Source organism: Oryctolagus cuniculus, chromosome 17, assembly GCF_964237555.1.
Source record: "Oryctolagus cuniculus chromosome 17, mOryCun1.1, whole genome shotgun sequence".
Lineage (NCBI taxonomy): Eukaryota > Metazoa > Chordata > Mammalia > Lagomorpha > Leporidae > Oryctolagus > Oryctolagus cuniculus.
The window spans coordinates 65569696-65586572 of NC_091448.1; the positions used below are offsets into that span (position 1 = coordinate 65569696).

The 16877-nt window shown below is 39.6% G+C and overlaps 1 long non-coding RNA gene across 1 annotated transcript in view; it reads right to left on the reverse strand.

The window, feature by feature from the left end:
* Window positions 1-16877, reverse strand: part of LOC127485658 (uncharacterized) — a 77525-nt gene that overhangs the window by 23993 nt on the left and 36655 nt on the right. The window lies entirely within an intron of this gene.

Below are 16877 nucleotides of genomic sequence, written 5' to 3' on the forward strand. Positions count from 1 at the left end.
CAAGCACCTGGGCCATCCTCCACTGCACTCCCTGGCCATAGCAGAGAGCTGGCCTGGAAGAGGGGCAACCGGGACAGAATCCGGCGCCCCAACCGGGACTAGAACCCGGTGTGCCGGCGCCGCAAGGTGGAGGATTAGCCTATTGAGCCACGGCGCCGGCTCCAAACTATAGTTTTTATATTACTTTTCATATTGTCACATTAAGATGATCACCCATTACTTAATATTTTAGTCATAGAATTTTAATCAGAAATATAAAAATGAAACCAGTACAGTTTTTCAAAGGAAATGACTTTCATCTACTGAGTGCAAATATACACTGACAAGAACATGAGGATGAATTATTGTTATAAAAATATCATAATTATTTCAGAATGCCTTTTCTCACTATATGTGAAAAGCGTTCCCGTAGATTTTCTCTAAGAACAAAATGTTGCAGTTCTTGGAGAACTGGAATTGTTTACCCAATGATTTTAAATTCAACACTTGTCAAGACCTTGGAGAAGAGATATTGAATAATGATGACTGGGCCCTGCCCATCTCAGACTGAACATTGCACTGTGGCATCACCCCAGAAAGATGTGATGACCTGAGAGCTTCCTGACTCATACCGTCACTCTCTGTATGCAGCACAGTTAGGGCAAAATCACCTGAATTAACCAGCGTCCCATATGAAGGAAGCAGAGGTTGCCCACTAGGAAAACTGCCCATATCTAAGCAATTCTAAAGCAGGCTGTATCTATGGGAAAATCACATTTTTTATGAAAGAATTCATCACACAATGGTTTTACTGCATGTAGTAAATTGGAGTTTATTTACTCCAGAGTATTATCTTGAGTAAACATCTTCCTTATAATGCTTTGTATGTACTACAAACATTACATATATCACACGATACTCTGCTCTTACAGGATGTTTTGTGTTCTTTGTTATATTGTACTATGTTCAATTATATTATCATTATAAGCGTAGCAGTTAATGCTACCATCCCCTGGGCTATAAATATCTTTTAAATAAAATTTTTCTATAATTTATATTTATTTACATACCAACAACCAATTTATTATTAAAAAAATTTCTGTACAAAATTATGGTCTTACTGTGGAGTTAATTTGCAACAAAATGTAATTACATATATAGGATTCTGATGCATCTGCAAATCCATCTAATTAAAAGATCTGCACCTCATAATGGAAAGACTCCATGAGATAATTTATGCTAGAAATGATATTGCCTGACTTACCTCAAGCGGTAGAGTTAGAAACATACCAGGGGATTCCAATTCAATCCCATCAAGGTGGCATGTACCAATGCCATCTCATTAGTCCCGGTGATCAATTTCTGTTCACAATTGATCATAATGATAGGACTAAGCGCCAAAGGGAGCACATAAACAAGACTAGTGTCTGCAAGTACTAGCTGATAGAATCAAAAAGGGAGAGAACGATCCAACATGGGAAGCGAGATACACAGCAGACCCATAGAATGGCAGATGTCCTAAACAGCACTCTGGCCTCAGAATCAGCCCTTAAGGCATGCGAATCTGGCTGAAAAGCCCATGAGAGCATTTCAGGCATGGAAAGCCAAGACACTCTGGGGGAAAAAAAAAAACTTAAATGAAATATCTCTGCGAGTGAGATCCAGTGGAAAGAACGGGTCATCAAAGGGAGGAGAGAACTTCCACTTAACCAAGGCCTTGTCTAAATATGATCAGAGTCGGTGAACTCAGGGGGCTTCCATAGCCTTGGAAACTCATGACAAGAGCATAGGGTGATTACTGATGCCATAAACAAGAGTGTCAATTTGTTAAGTCAACAATAGGAGTCACTGTGCACTTACTCCTCATGTAGGATCTCTGTCCTTAATGTGCTGTACATTGTGATTTAATGCTATAACGAGTACTCAAACAGTATTTTTCACTTTAAGTTTCTTTGCGGGAGCAAACTGTTGAAATCTTTACTTAATGTATGCTAAACTGATCTTCTATATATAAAGATAATTGAAAATGAATCTTGATGTGAATGGAAGGGGAGAGGGAGTGGGAAAGGGGAGGGTTGCGGGTTGGAGGGACGTTATGGGGGGAAGCCATTGTAAAGCTGTACTTTGGAAATTTATATTCATTAAATAAAAGTTAAAAAAATAGTCACATTGAATGTTAATGGCCTGAAGTGTCCAGTTAAAAGACACCGATTGGCTGATTGGCTTAAGGAACAAAACCCATCTATTTGCTGCTTACAAGAAACACATCTTTCCAACAAAGATCCATACAGACTGAAAGTGAAAGGCTGGAAAAAGATGTACCACGCCAACAGAAATGAAAAAAGAGCAGGCATAGCCATCTTAATATCGGACAACGTAAACTTTACCACAAAAACTGTTAAGAGAGACAAAGAGGGGCACTATATAATGATTAAGGGATCAATTCAACAGGAAGATATAACAATTATCAATGTATATGCACCTAATTACAGGACACCAGTTTATTTAAAAGATTTGTTAAGGGACTTAAAGGGATACTTACACCTCAATACAATAGTACTGGGGGACTTCAATACCCCACTCTCAGAAATAGACAGATCAACAGGACAGAAGATCAACAAGGAGACAGTAGATTTAAATGACACTATAGCCCAAATGGATCTAACAGATATCTACAGAACTTGTCATCCTACACATAAATAATTTACATTCTTCTCAGCAGTACATGGAACCTTCTCTAGGATTGACCACATACTAGGCCAGAAAGCAAGTCTCAGCAAATTCAAAAGAATTAGAATCATACCATGCAGCTTCTCAGACCATAAAGGAATGAAGTTGGAAATTGGCAACTCAGGAATCCCTAGAGCATACGCAAACACATGAAAATTGAACAACATGCTCCTGAATGAACACTGGGTCATAGAAGAAATTTAACGAGAAATCAAAAATTTTCTGGAAGTAAATGAGCATAACAGCACAACATACCAAAATTTATGGGAAGCAGCAAAAGCAGTGTTAAGAGGAAAGTTTATATCAATAGGTTCCTACATCAAGAAATTGGAAAGGCACAAAATAGATGAGCTTTCACTGCATCTCAAGGATTGAGAAAATCTGCAGCAAACCAGACCCAAATCTAGTAGGAGAAGAGAAATAATAAAAATCAGAGAAGAAATCAACAGGATAGAATCCAAAAAAAAAAAAATTACAAAAAATCAGCCAAGCGAGGAGCTGGATTTTTGAAAAAATAAACAAAGTTGACACCCCATTGGCCCAACTAAGTAAAAAAAGAAAAGACCCAAATCAATAAAATCAGAGATGAAAAAGGAAACGTAACAACAGACACCACAGAAATAAAAAGAATCATCAGAAATTACTACAAGGACTGTATGCCAGCAAACAGGGAAACCTATCAGAAATGTGTGAGTTTTTTTTTTAACAGGCAGAGTGGACAGTGAGAGAGAGAGACAGAGAGAAAGGTCTTCCTTTTGCCGTTGGTTCACCCTCCAATGGCCGCCGTGGCCGGCGCGCTGCGGCCGGCGCACCGCGCTGATCCGATGGCAGGAGCCAGGAGCCAGGTGCTTTTCCTGGTCTCCCATGGGGTGCAGGGCCCAAGCACCTGGGCCATCCTCCACTGCACTCCCGGGCCACAGCAGAGAGCTGGCCTGGAAGAGGGGCAACTGGGACAGAATCTGGCACCCCAACCGGGACTAGAACCCGGTGTGCCGGCGCCGTAAGGTGGAGGATTAGCCTAGTGAGCCGTGGCGCCGGCCAAACCTATCAGAAATGGATAGATTCCTGGACACATGCAACCTACCTAAATTGAACCATGAAGACATAGAAAACCTAAACAGACCCATAACTGAGACAGAAATTGAAACTGTAATAAAGGCCCTTCCAACAAAGAAAAGCCCAGGACCAGAAGGATTCACTGCTGAATTCTACCAGACATTTAAAGAAGAACTAACTCCAATTCTTCTCAAACTATTCAGAACAATTGAAAAAGAGGGAATCCTCCCAAATTCTTTTTATGAAGCCAGCATCACCTTAATTCCTAAGCTGGAAAAAGATGCAGCATTGAAAGAAAATTACAGACCAATATTCCTGATGAACATAGATGCAAAAATCCTCAATAAAACTCTGGCTAATAGAATGCAACAACACATCAGAAAGATCATCCACCCAGACCAAGTGGGATTTATCCCTGGCATGCAGGGATGGTTCAATGTGCGCAAAACAATCAACATGATACACCACGTTAACAGACTGCAGAAGAAAAACCATATGATTATCTCAATTAATGCAGAGAAACTTTTGATAATTTTTCATGATGAAACCCCTAAGCAAACTGGGTGTGGAAGGAACATTCCTCAATACAATCAAAGCAATTTATGAAAAACCCACGGCCAACATCCAATTGAATGGGGAAAAGTTGGAAACATTTCCACTGAGATCTGGTACCAGACAGGGATGTCCACTCTCACCACTGCTATTCAATATAGTTCTGGAAGTTTTAGCCAGAGCTATTAGGCAAGAAAAAGAAATTAAATGGATACGAATTGGGAAGGAAGAACTCAAATTATCCCTCTTGGCAGATGATATGATTCTTTACTTAGGGGACCCAAAGAACTCTACTAAGAGACTATTGGAACTCATAGAAGAGTTTGGCAAAGTAGCAGGATATAAAACTAATGCACAAAAATCAACAGCCTTTGTATACACAGGCAATACCACGGCTGAGAAAGAACTGCTAAGATCAATCCCATTCACAATAGCCACAAAAACAATCAAATACCTTGGAATAAACTTAACCAAGGACGTTAAAGATCTCTACGATGAGAATTACAAAACCTGAAAGAAAGAAATAGAAGAGGATACCAAGAAATGGAAAACTCTTCCATGCTCATGGATTGGAAGAATCAACATCATAAAAATGTCCATTCTCCCAAAAACCAATGCAATACCAATCAAATTACTGAAGACATTCTTCTCAGATCTAGAAAAAATGATGCTGAAATTCATATGGAGACACAGGAGACCTTGAATAGCTAAAGCAAACTTGTACAACAAAAACAAAGCCGGAGGCATCACAATACCAGATTTCAGGACATACTACAGGGCAGTTGTTATCAAAACAACATGGTACTGGTACAGAAACAGATGGATAGACCAATGGAACAGAATTGAAACACCAGAAGTCAATCCAAACATCTACAGCCAACTTATATTTGATCAAGCATCTAAAACCAATCCCTGGAGTTAGGACAGTCTATTCAATAAATGGTGCTGGGAAAATTGGATTTCCACGTGCAGAATCATGAAGCAAGAACCCTACCTTTCACCTTACACAAAAATTCACTCAACATGGATTAAAAACTTAATCTACGACCTGACACCATCAAATTATTAGAGAGCATTGGAAAAACCCTGCAAGATATAGGTACCGCCAAAAGACTTCTCGGAAAAGACCCCAGAAGCACAGGCAGTCAAAGTGAAAATTAACATTTGGGATTGCATCAAATTGAGAAGTTTCTGTACTGCAAAAGAAACAGGAAAGTGAAGAGGCAACCGACAGAATGGGAAAAAATATTTGCAAACTATGCAACAGATAAAGGGTTAATAACCAGAATCTACAAAGAAATCAAGAAACTCCACAACATCAAAACAAACAACCCACTTAAGAGATGGGCCAAGGACCTCAACAGACATTTTTCAAAAGAGGAAATCCAAATGGCCGAAGGACACATGAAAAAATGTTCAAGATCACTAGTAATCAGGGAAATGCAAATCAAAACCACAGTGAGGTTTCACCTCACCCCGGTTAGAATGGTTCACATTCAGAAATCTACCAACAACAGATGCTGGAGAGGATGTGGGGAAAAAGGGACACTAGCCCACTGTTGGTGGGAATGCAAACTGGTTAAGCCACTATGGAAGTCAGTCTGGAGATTCCTCAGAAACCTGAGTATAACCCTACCATTCAACCCAGCCATCCCACTCCTTGGAATTTACCCAAAGGAAATGAAATTGGCAAACAAAAAAGCTGTCTGCACTTTAATGTTTATTGCAGCTCACTTCACAATAGCTAAGACCTGGAACCAACCCAAATGCCCATCAACAGTAGACTGGATAAAGAAATTATGGGACATGTACTCTATAGAATACTATACAGCAATCAAAAACAATGAAATCTGGTCATTTGCAACAAGATGGAGGAATCTGGAAAACATTATGCTGAGTGAATTAAGCAAGTCCCAAAGGAACAAATATCATATGTTCTCCCTGTTCGGCGACAACTAACTGAGTACCAAAGGGGAAACCTGTTGAAGTGAAATGGACACTATGAGAAACAGTGACTTGATCAGCTCTTGTCCTGACTGTTGATGTACAATGTAATACTTTAGCCATTTTAGTATTTTCTCTTTGTTTTGTTCTAGTACTATTGGTTAAACTCTGTAATTAACACACAATTATTCTTAGTGTTTAAATTTCAACTGAAAAGTGATCCCTGTTAAATATAAGAGTGGGAATAAGAGAGGGAGGAGATGTACAATTTGGGACATGCTCAAGCTGATTTGCCCTAAATGGTGGAGTTAGAAATGTGCCAGGGGATCCCAATACAATCCCAACAAGGTGGCATGTACCAATGCCATCTCATTAGTCCAAGTGATCAATTTCAGTTCACAATTGATCACACTGATAGGTCTAAGAGTCAAAGGGATCACACAAACAAGACTAGTGTCTGCTAATACTAACTGATAGAATCAAAAAGGGAGAGAATGATCCAACATGGGAAGCTGGATGCACAGCAGACTCATAGAATGGCCGATGTCCTAAATAGCACTCTGGCCTCAGAATCAGCCCTTAAGGCATTTGGATATGGCTGAAGAGCCCATGAGAGTATTTTAGGCATGGAAAGCCAAGACACTTTGGGGAAAAAAAAGAAGAAAACCTAAATGAAAGATCTCTGCGAGTGAGATCCCAGTGGAAAGAATGGGGCCATCAAAGAAGGAGGTACCTTTCTCTGAAGGGAGGAGAGAACTTCCACTTTAACATGACCATGTTGGAATAAGATCGAAGTCGGAGAACTCAAAAGGCTTCCATAGCCTTGGCAACTCATGACTTGAGCCTAGGGAGATTACTGACGCCATAAGCAAGAGTGTCAAATTGTTAAGTCAACAACAGGAGTCACTGTGTACTTACTTCTCATGTGGGATCTGTCCTTAGTGTGTTGTCCAATGTGAAATAATGCTATAACTAGTACTGAAACAGTATTTTACACTTTGTGTTTCTGTTGGGTGCAAACTGATGAAATCTTTACTTAATATGTACTGAATTGATCTTTGGTATATAAAGATAATTGAAAATGAATCTTGATGTGAATGGAATGGGAGAGGGAGCAGGAGATGGGAGGGGTGCGAGTGGGAGGGAAAATATGGTGGGGGGAAGCCATTGTAATTCATTAACTGTTCTTTGAAAATTTATATCTACTAAATAAAAAATTTTTAAAAAATTCCATGTGACTATTTTCTTTCATATAATTCTTCCTACACAATTTAATTTCATATATACTACAACCCCACAAGACAACTGTCACTGGTGTAGTGAGTGTTTAGTCAAATGTACTGAGGGTCCCCTCCTTGTTGTCCTTTCTTTTGTTCTTTGTTATAGTCTTCATTTCTGTTTCCTGCTTGGGTCACATTGCTTCTGTCTCAATTAATTTCTCCCTGTCTAGAGCTGTTGTCTCTCCTATTCTGTCTTTAGCAGCTCTGAGGGGGAATTCCATCAGTCATCACTCTATTTTCTTGTGTATGTGTGTGTGTGTGTGTGTGTTCATGCATGTGTGTGATCTCATATGTGATCCTAGTTGTTGTAACTGTGCATGCCTTGCCCACTTCCTCTCCGATTTTATTCCACATCTTAGATTTTATGATTTTTATTTATTTTTCAAAGCAATTTTCATAAAAGAAAAGTACTGCTGTTTTATGTGTCATTGTCCTCTGAGACAAACCAGCTTTCCTACGATCACTAAGCTCATCACTTTCAGAGTCCAAATTCAAATAAAGTCTTGAATAATTTCAGTTTCTATACCCTTTCTGCTCAATGAAGACATCATCAATTGCTACCTTGAGCTCTCGAATATGCTTAGGAATTTTATGAGGACGTCTTCTGTGTCAGCCATCATACAAGAGGTTGAGCATGCTGTGGACAACAGAGCCAGGAGGAAGAAAGTATATAAATATCAGAACTCTCCCAAAATTTCAGGAGCAGGGAAAATAAACACATATATAATCATCAAGAAAATGTGTTATAATATATGCATAGTTATTAAGTATGAATATGGGTTTTGATTATATTTCATAGACAAAATTATATTCAACTTCTCAGATGAAAAGGCATTGTCAAGGTATTGAATGAATGGCAGATAGTAGAAATATTCTGGAATGTTTCTTGTATGTGATGGAGAACTTTTGTTCATTTCAGACATAAAGTATCATGAGACAAGATGTGCATAATGCTAGAAAATAAGTGCTTAACTTGAAAAGCCTAAGTTTGTCTCATTGAGTAGAGGGTGACACCAAGAAGAGATATTTCATAATTTTAGCCTGTCTACATCTATTTTTTTGCCTACTGAAAGACTGCTTCCAAAAGAAAGAAGGAAGGGAGGGAAGGAGGGAATAAAGAAAGGAGAGAGGGTAGGAATAAGGAAGGAAGGAATGATGGAAGGGAGGAAGGGAGGAAAAGTAAAGAAATAAAAAGAAAATAAAGAATGAAATTAAGGGAGAGAAGAAGGAGGAGGAGGAGGAAGACGAGGGGTATGAGGAGGAGGGGGAAGAAGAGGAGGAGGGGGAGAAGGAGAAGAGGAGGAGTAGGAGGAGGAAGAAGATGAGGAAGAGGAGGAGAGGAAGAACAAGAGGTGGAGGAGGAAGAAGAGGAAGAGGAGGAGGAGGAGAAAGAGGAAGAAGAAGAAGAGGAGGAGGAGAAAGAGGAAGAGGAGGAAGAGGAAGAAGAGGAGGAGGAGGAAGAGGAAGAAGAGGAGGAGGAGGAAGAGGAAGAAGAGGAGGAGGAGGAGGAAGAGGAAGAAGAAGAAGGAGAAAGAAGAAAAGAAAGCAAGAGTGAAAGCAAGACAGAGCAAGAAAGAAAGAAGAAAAGAGAGAGAGAGAGAAAGAAAATAGGTAGAATACAACTTTCCATTACCACAGACTAGCAATATTACAGACAGAGGTGATAAATTTTCAAATTAGAGGCAGAACAAAATATAAACCCAGTCACTTTACGTTAAAATACCGAAGTAAAGTTCATAAGAACTTACTGAAATTAACGGCACTACTGAGCAAAGTGGCAGCCCTGCACTGAAGGTCAACCCGAAAAGTTGACTGCAGTTAATAAATAACATGCAAATAGTCGCATGTCTAGTCTGCCTGCCTCCCTCTTCCTCTGCACTGTAACCCCCAGCATAGATATTGTCTTTTCATAATCCCTTGGAACATTCTATGACATGGTAATTAAGCTATGAACAATTTACAAAAATACACAAAAAAATGGGAAGGGAAATCAACATATAGAAAACTTCGTTAAAACTTGCAAGGAAAACGTTCTAGACTATAACAGAAAAGTAAATATTCTTAGCTAAAAAAAGTTTTATTAATTCCTTAAGAAGAGAAACTACAGATTTCTATCTGAATTCATCTGAGATATTTCATATTTATACTTAAATTAACGGTAAGGTGGGGCCGGCGCCGTGGCTCACTAGACTAATCCTCCACCTTGCGGCGCCGGCACACCAGGTTCTAGTCCCGGTCGGGGTGCCGGATTCTGTCCCGGTTGCCCCTCTTCCAGGCCAGCTCTCTGCTGTGGCCAGGGAGCGCAGTGGAGGATGGCCCAAGTACTTGGGCCCTGCACCCTATGGGAGACCAGGAGAAGCACCTGGCTCCTGGCTTTGGATCAGCGTGATGCGCCAGCCGCAGCGCGCCAGCCGCGGCGGCTATTGGAGAGTGAACCAACGGCAAAGGAAGACCTTTCTCTCTGTCTCTCTCTCTCTCACTGTCCACTCTGCCTGTCAATGTCAAAAAATAAATAAATAAAAATAAAAAATAAAAAAATAAAATGGTAAGGTGGAATTAGTTTTCCTTCCAAAGTTTGTTCATTCTGTTGTTTTTTTCATCATTTTGTTATCGTTTCATTATTTCCTTTCTTTTTTTTTCTTATGTTTTTCTTTTTTTAACTTTTATTTAGTAGTAAATGTAAATTTCCAAAGTACAGTTTATGGATTACAATGGCTTTCACCCCCAAAACTTCCTTCCTACCCACAACCCTCCCATCTGCCACTCCCTCTCCCATTCCATTCATTATTTCCTTTCTTAATACCAAGTCCTGAGATAAGGAGCAAGCAGAGATTTTTCTGGTTAGCTCTCCAGTTTACAGATCACACATGACTTTTACAATTAGATACTAATGCCAACAAATGCACTAAACAAAAGAGGGGAAAAAAAACTCTACTGCATGAGAATCTAGGAAAAATTATTTTAGCTTGCACTACAAATTGCTAATGAGACACAGTATTTTAAACAGTCATAAACATCATCATAACCAAACTACTTAAAACATTCAGTTTGTTCAATTCAAGGTATTTCAAATATTTGGTCTAAGCAGTTCTGTTTGCTCCTTTCCATTTTGGATTCAATCCAATATATACATCAGTTCTATTCATTTCTAGCATTTCTTGTGATTTGGTAGTAAACCAATCCTATGATTCTGTGATAAAAGAAAATTCTTATATCTGTTACTTCAAACGAATAGTAAAATCCTCATTTATACTTCCAAAAGACTTTTTTTGTATTTTAAATAACCTTAAGCTAACACAAAAGCTGGTTAGTTCAAAGAACTCCCATAAACTCTCCATGCTGTTTAATCAAGAATTTATATTTTGCGCTATTTGTTTGTAATCATCCCTGTTCCTTTTCTCTGTGAGTCTGACTGTACACAAACACATAAATGGGTAAATATACTAATTTTCCTGTGTCATTGTATGCTTTCTAGGGAAAAGGTATACTCTCATGTAGACATAGTACAAAGTTCAGGACATTTGATATTGATACAGTATAATCATTTAACGCAAGCTTCAAAATGAAATTCCAAGAATTGTTCCAAAAATGTCTTTATAAATATTTCCCTGATTCAGGATTCATTGTAGTATAATGTATTATATTCTGTTGTCTTTTTTGATCCTGATCATTTTTTAAACTTTCTTTGCCTACCTTGACTTTCACAGCTTTGAAGGGCATGGGTAATTATTTTTTTTCTTTTTTTTCTGGCCTGTAGTTTTTTTTAACTTTTATTTAATGAATATAAATTTATAAAGTACAGTTTATGGATTACAATGGCTTCCCCCCCGTAACTTCCCTCCCACCCGCAACCCTCCCCTTTTCCTCTCCTTCCTCCTTCCATTAACATCAAGATTCATTTTCAATTCTCTTTATATACAGAAGATCAGTTTAGCATACATTAAGTAAAGATTTCAACAGTTTGCACCCACATAGAAACACAAAGTGAAAAACACTGTTTGAGTACTAGTTATAGCATTAAATCACAATGTACAGCACATTAAGGACAGAGATCCTACATGAGGAGTAAGTGCACAGTGACTCCTGTTGTTGACTTAACAAATTGACACTTGTTTATGGCATCAGTAATCTCCCTATGCTCCAGTCATGAGTTTCCAAGGCTATGGAAGCCTTTTGAGTTCACCGACTCTTATCTTGTTTAGACAAGGTCATAGTCAAAGTGGAAGTTCTCTCCTCCCTTCAGAGAAAGGTACCTCCTTCTTTGATGACCTGTTCTTTTCACTGGGATCTCACTCACGGAAATCTTTCATTTAGTTTTTTTTTTTTTTTTTTTTTTTTTTTTGCGAGAGTGTCTTGGCTTTCCATGCCTGAAATACTCTCATGGGCCTTTCAGCCAGATCCGCGTGCCTTAAGGGCTGATTCTGAGGCCAGAGTGCTGTTTAGGATATCTGCCATTCTATGGGTCTGCTGTGTATCTCGCTTCCCATGTTGGATCGTTCTCTCCCTTTTTGATTCTATCAGCTAGTATTTGCAGACACTAGTCTTGTTTATGTGATCCCTTTGGTTCTTAGTCCTATCATTATGATCAATTGTGAACAGAAATTGATCACCGGGACTATTGAGATGGCATTGGTACATGCCACCTTGATGGGATTGAATTGGAATCCCCTGGTATGTTTCTTTTTATTTTTTTATTTTTATTTATTTTTATTTATTTATTTATTTTTTGGACAGGCAGAGTGGACAGTGAAAGAGGGAGACAGAGAAAAAGGTCTTCCTTTTGCCGTTGGTTCACCCTCCAATGGCCACTGTGGCCGGCACACTGAGGCCAGCGCACCGCGCTGATCTGATGGCAGGAGCCAGGTACTTATCCTGGTCTCCCATGTGGTGCAGGGCCCAAGCACTTGGGTCATCCTCCACTGCACTCCCTGGCCACAGCAGAGAGCTGGCCTGGAAGAGGGGCAACTGGGACAGAATCCGGCGCCCTGACCGGGACTAGAACCCGGTGTGCTGGCGCCGCAAGGTGGATGATTAGCCTAGTGAGCCACGGCGCTGGCCTCCCTGGTATGTTTCTAACTCTACCGTTTGAGGTAAGTCAGCTTGAGCATGTCCCGAATTGCACATCTCTTCCCTCTCTTATTCCCACTCTTATATTTAACGGCAATCACTTTTCAGTTAAGTTTCAACACTTAAGAATAACTGTATTGATTACAGTATTCAACCAAAAGTATTAAGTAAAACAAACAAAAAAATACTAAGAGGGATAACGTATTAAGTTGTTCATCAACAGTCGGGGCAAGGGCTGATCAAGTCACCATTTCTCATAGTGTCCATTTCACTTTAACAGGTTTCCTTTTTGGTGCTCAGTTAGTTGTCACCGATCAGGGAGAACATATGGTATTTGTCCCTTTGGGACTGGCTTATTTCACTCAGCATAATGTTTTCCAAATTCCTAACAGGGATCACTTTTCAGTTAAAATTTAAACACCTAAGAATAATTGTGTGTTAATTACAGAGTTCAACCAATAGTACTAGAACAAAAAAAAAATACTAAAATGGATAAAGTATTACATTGTACAATAACAGTCAGGACTTTTTTTTCAATTTGAGTTTTAGTTTCACATACATTTTTGAAATAATACATGAAAGTGCTGATATCTCTTTTCAATATGTTAATATCAGGAAGCACATGATGTTAATTTGACCCAATATAGTGATGTCTATTTTATGACTGCTTAAAGATAATCCACCAGATACTTACCATTAAATTTTTATTTTATTTTATAATTCAAAATTGTTATCATCAAACTTTTTCCTGTAACATTGACCTGTAAGATTTATCATCTACTGATACTTTTCGGACTCTTTAATTTCTTTTTCATATTTATGTGTTGTCCTCATGTGGAGAAAGAGTTGCTGTTTCTTCTTTTATTTATTTATTTATTTATTTATTTATTTATTTTTTGACAGGCAGAGTGGACAGTGAGAGAGAGACAGAGAGACAGGTCTTCCTTTGCCATTGGTTCACCCTCCAATGGCTGCCACGGTCAGTGCACTGCGGCCGGTGCACCGCGCTGGTCCAAAGCCAGGAGCCAGGTGCTTCTCCTGGTCTCCCATAGGGTGCAGGGCCCAAGTACTTGGGCCATCCTCCACTGCGCTCCCTGGCCACAGCAGAGAGCTGGCCTGGAAGAGGGGCAACCGGGACAGAATCCGGCACCCCGACCGGGACTAGAACCTGGTGTGCCGGCGCCACAAGGCAGAGGATTAGCCTAGTGAGCCGCGGTGCCAGCCGCTGTTTCTTCTATTTATTGTTACTCATCCATTCACTTCTGTCAGCGTGTATTTACATTATTGTCATTACTATCAAGCCTCTCACAACGATTCCCTTTTCGCTTTACATATGTGCAACCATCCTTTCAACTCGTTCTTACTCTCGGGTCAAGAAATTAATTCAGGTCAGGGCAGGCCCAGGGCAGGAAAAACTTCAGTCTGCAGTGCCGGCATCTCATATGGGCACCAGTTGGAGACCTGGCTGCTTTACGATCCAGCTTTCCACTATAGCCTGGAAAAGCAGTAGAAGATGGCACAAGTCTTTGGGATGCTGCACCCCCTTGGGAAACCCTGAAGAAGCTACTGGCTCCTAGATTGAGATTGGCCCAGCTAATAAATAAATCTTAAAAAAAAGAGCTACAGAACAAAATTGTGTAATTATTTGAACAGCAAGTTCATCAAAAAATAAAATGACAAAGTGCAAGTTTTCTGTCTGTTGAATGTATCTAAAACATAATTTTTTTAACTTTTATTTAATGAATATAAATTTCCAAAGTACGACTTATGGATTACAATGGCTTCCCCCCCATACCGTCCCTCCCACCCACAACCCTCCCTTTTCCCACTCCCTCTCCCCTTCCATTCACATCAAGATTCATTTTCGATTCTCTTTATATACAGAAGATCAGCTTAGTATACATTAAGTAAGGATTTCAACAGTTTGCTCCCACACAGAAACATAAAGTGAAAAATAATAGATGATTTTTTTAAATGATGATGAAATTAGATCAGACCTATTGTCATGTTTAATCACAGTGAGAGTCAAGTTGGGAATTGATAATTTCTTTTTTTTTTTTTTACAGAAGATCAGTTTAGTATGCATTAAGTAAAGCTTTCAACAGTTTGCACCCCCATAGAAACACAAAGTGAAATATACTGTTTGAGTACTCATTATAGCATTAAATCTCAATGTACAGCACATTAAGGACAGAGATCCTACATGAGGAGTAAGTGCACAGTGACTCCTGTTGTTGACTTTACCAATTGACACTCCTGTCTATGGCATCAGTAATCTCCCTATGCTCCAGTCATGAGTTTCCAAGGCTATGGAAGCCCCTTGAGTTCTCCGACTCTTATCTTGTTTAGACAAGGTCATAGTCAAAGTGGAGGTTCTCTCCTCCCTTCAGAGAAAGGTACCTCCTTCTTTGAAGACCTGTTCTTTCCACTGGGATCTCACTCACAGAGATTTTTTTGCGAGAGTGTCTTGGCTTTCCATGCCTGAAATACTCTCATGGGCTTTTCAGCCAGATCCGAATGCCTTTAGGGCTGATTCTGAGGCCAGAGTGCTGTTTAGGACATCTGCCATTCTATGAGTCTGCTGAGTATCTCGCTTCCCATGTTGGATCACTCTCCCCTTTATTTATTCTATTGGTTAGTGTTAGCAGGTTATGTGCTCCCTTTGACTCTTAGTCCTTTCATTATGATCAATTGTGAACAGAAATTGATCACTTGGACTAGTGAGATAGCATTGGTACATGCCACCTTGATGGGATTGAATTGGAATCCCCTGGTATGTTTCTAACTCTACCATTTGGGGCAAGTCAGCTTGAGCATGTCCCAAATTATACATCACTTCCCTCTCTTATTCCCACTCTTATGTTTAACAGGGATTCATTTCAGTTAATTTTCAACACTTAAGAATAACTGTGTGATAATTACAGAATTAAACCAGTCATATTAAGTAGAACAGACAAAAAAAAAATACTAAGAGGGATAATGTATTAAGTTGTTCATTAACAGTCAGGGCTATGCTGATCAAGTCACCGTTTCCCATAGTGTCCATTTCACTTCAGGAGGTTTCCTTTTTGGTGTTCAATCAGTTGTCACCGATCAGGGAGAACATATGGTATTTGTCCCTTTGGGAATGGCTTACTTCACTCAGCATGATGTGTTCCAGATTCCTCCATTTTGTTGCAAATGACTGGATTTCCTTGTTTCTTACTGCGGTATAGTATTCTAAAGAGTACATATCCCATAATTTCTTTATCCAGTCTACCGTTGATGGGCATTTAGGTTGGTTCCAGGTCTTGGCTATTGTGAAGTGAACTGCAATAAACATTAGGGTGCAGACCGCTTTTTTGTTTGCCAATTTAAATTCCTTTGGGTAAATTCCAAGGAGTGGGATGGCTGGGTCGAACGGTAGGGTTATCTTCAGGTTTCTGAGGAATCTCCAGACTGACTTCCATAGTGGCTTGACCAGTTTGCATTCCCACCAACAGTGGGCTAGTGTCCCTTTTTCCCCACATCCTCGCCAGCATCTGTTGTTGGTAGATTTCTGCATGTGAGCCATTCTAATCGGGGTGAGGTGAAACCTCATTGTGGTTTTGATTTGCATTTCCCTGATTACTAGTGACCTTGAACATTTTTTCATGTGCCTGTTGGCCATTTGGATTTCCTCTTTTGAAAAATGTCTATTGAGGTCCTTGGCCCATCTCTTAAGTGGGTTGTTTGTTTTGTTGTTGTGGAGTTTCTTGATCTCTTTGTAGATTCTGGTTATTAACCCTTTATCTGTTGCATAGTTTGCAAATATTTTTTCCCATTCTGTCGGTTGTCTCTTCACTCTCCTGTTTCTTTTGCAGTACAGAAACTTCTCAATTTGATGCAATCCCAATAGTTGATTTTGGCTTTGACTGCCTGTGCCTCCCGGGTCTTTTCCAGAAATTCTTTGCCTGTGCCAATATCTTGAAGGGTTTCTCCAATGTTCTCTAATAACTTAATGGTGTCAGGACGTAGATTTAGGTCTTTGATCCACGTTGAGTGGATTTTTGTTTAAGGTGTAAGGTAGGGGTCTTGCTTCATGCTTCTGCACGAGGAAATCCAGTTTTCCCAGCACTATTTATTGAATAGACTATCCTTGCTCCAGGAATTGGTTTTAGATCCTTGATCAAATATAAGTTGGCTGTAGATGTTTGGGTTGATTTCTGGTGTTTCAATTCTGTTCCATTGGTCTATCCATCTGTTTCTGTACCAGTACCATGCTGTTTTGATTACAACTGCCCTGTAGTA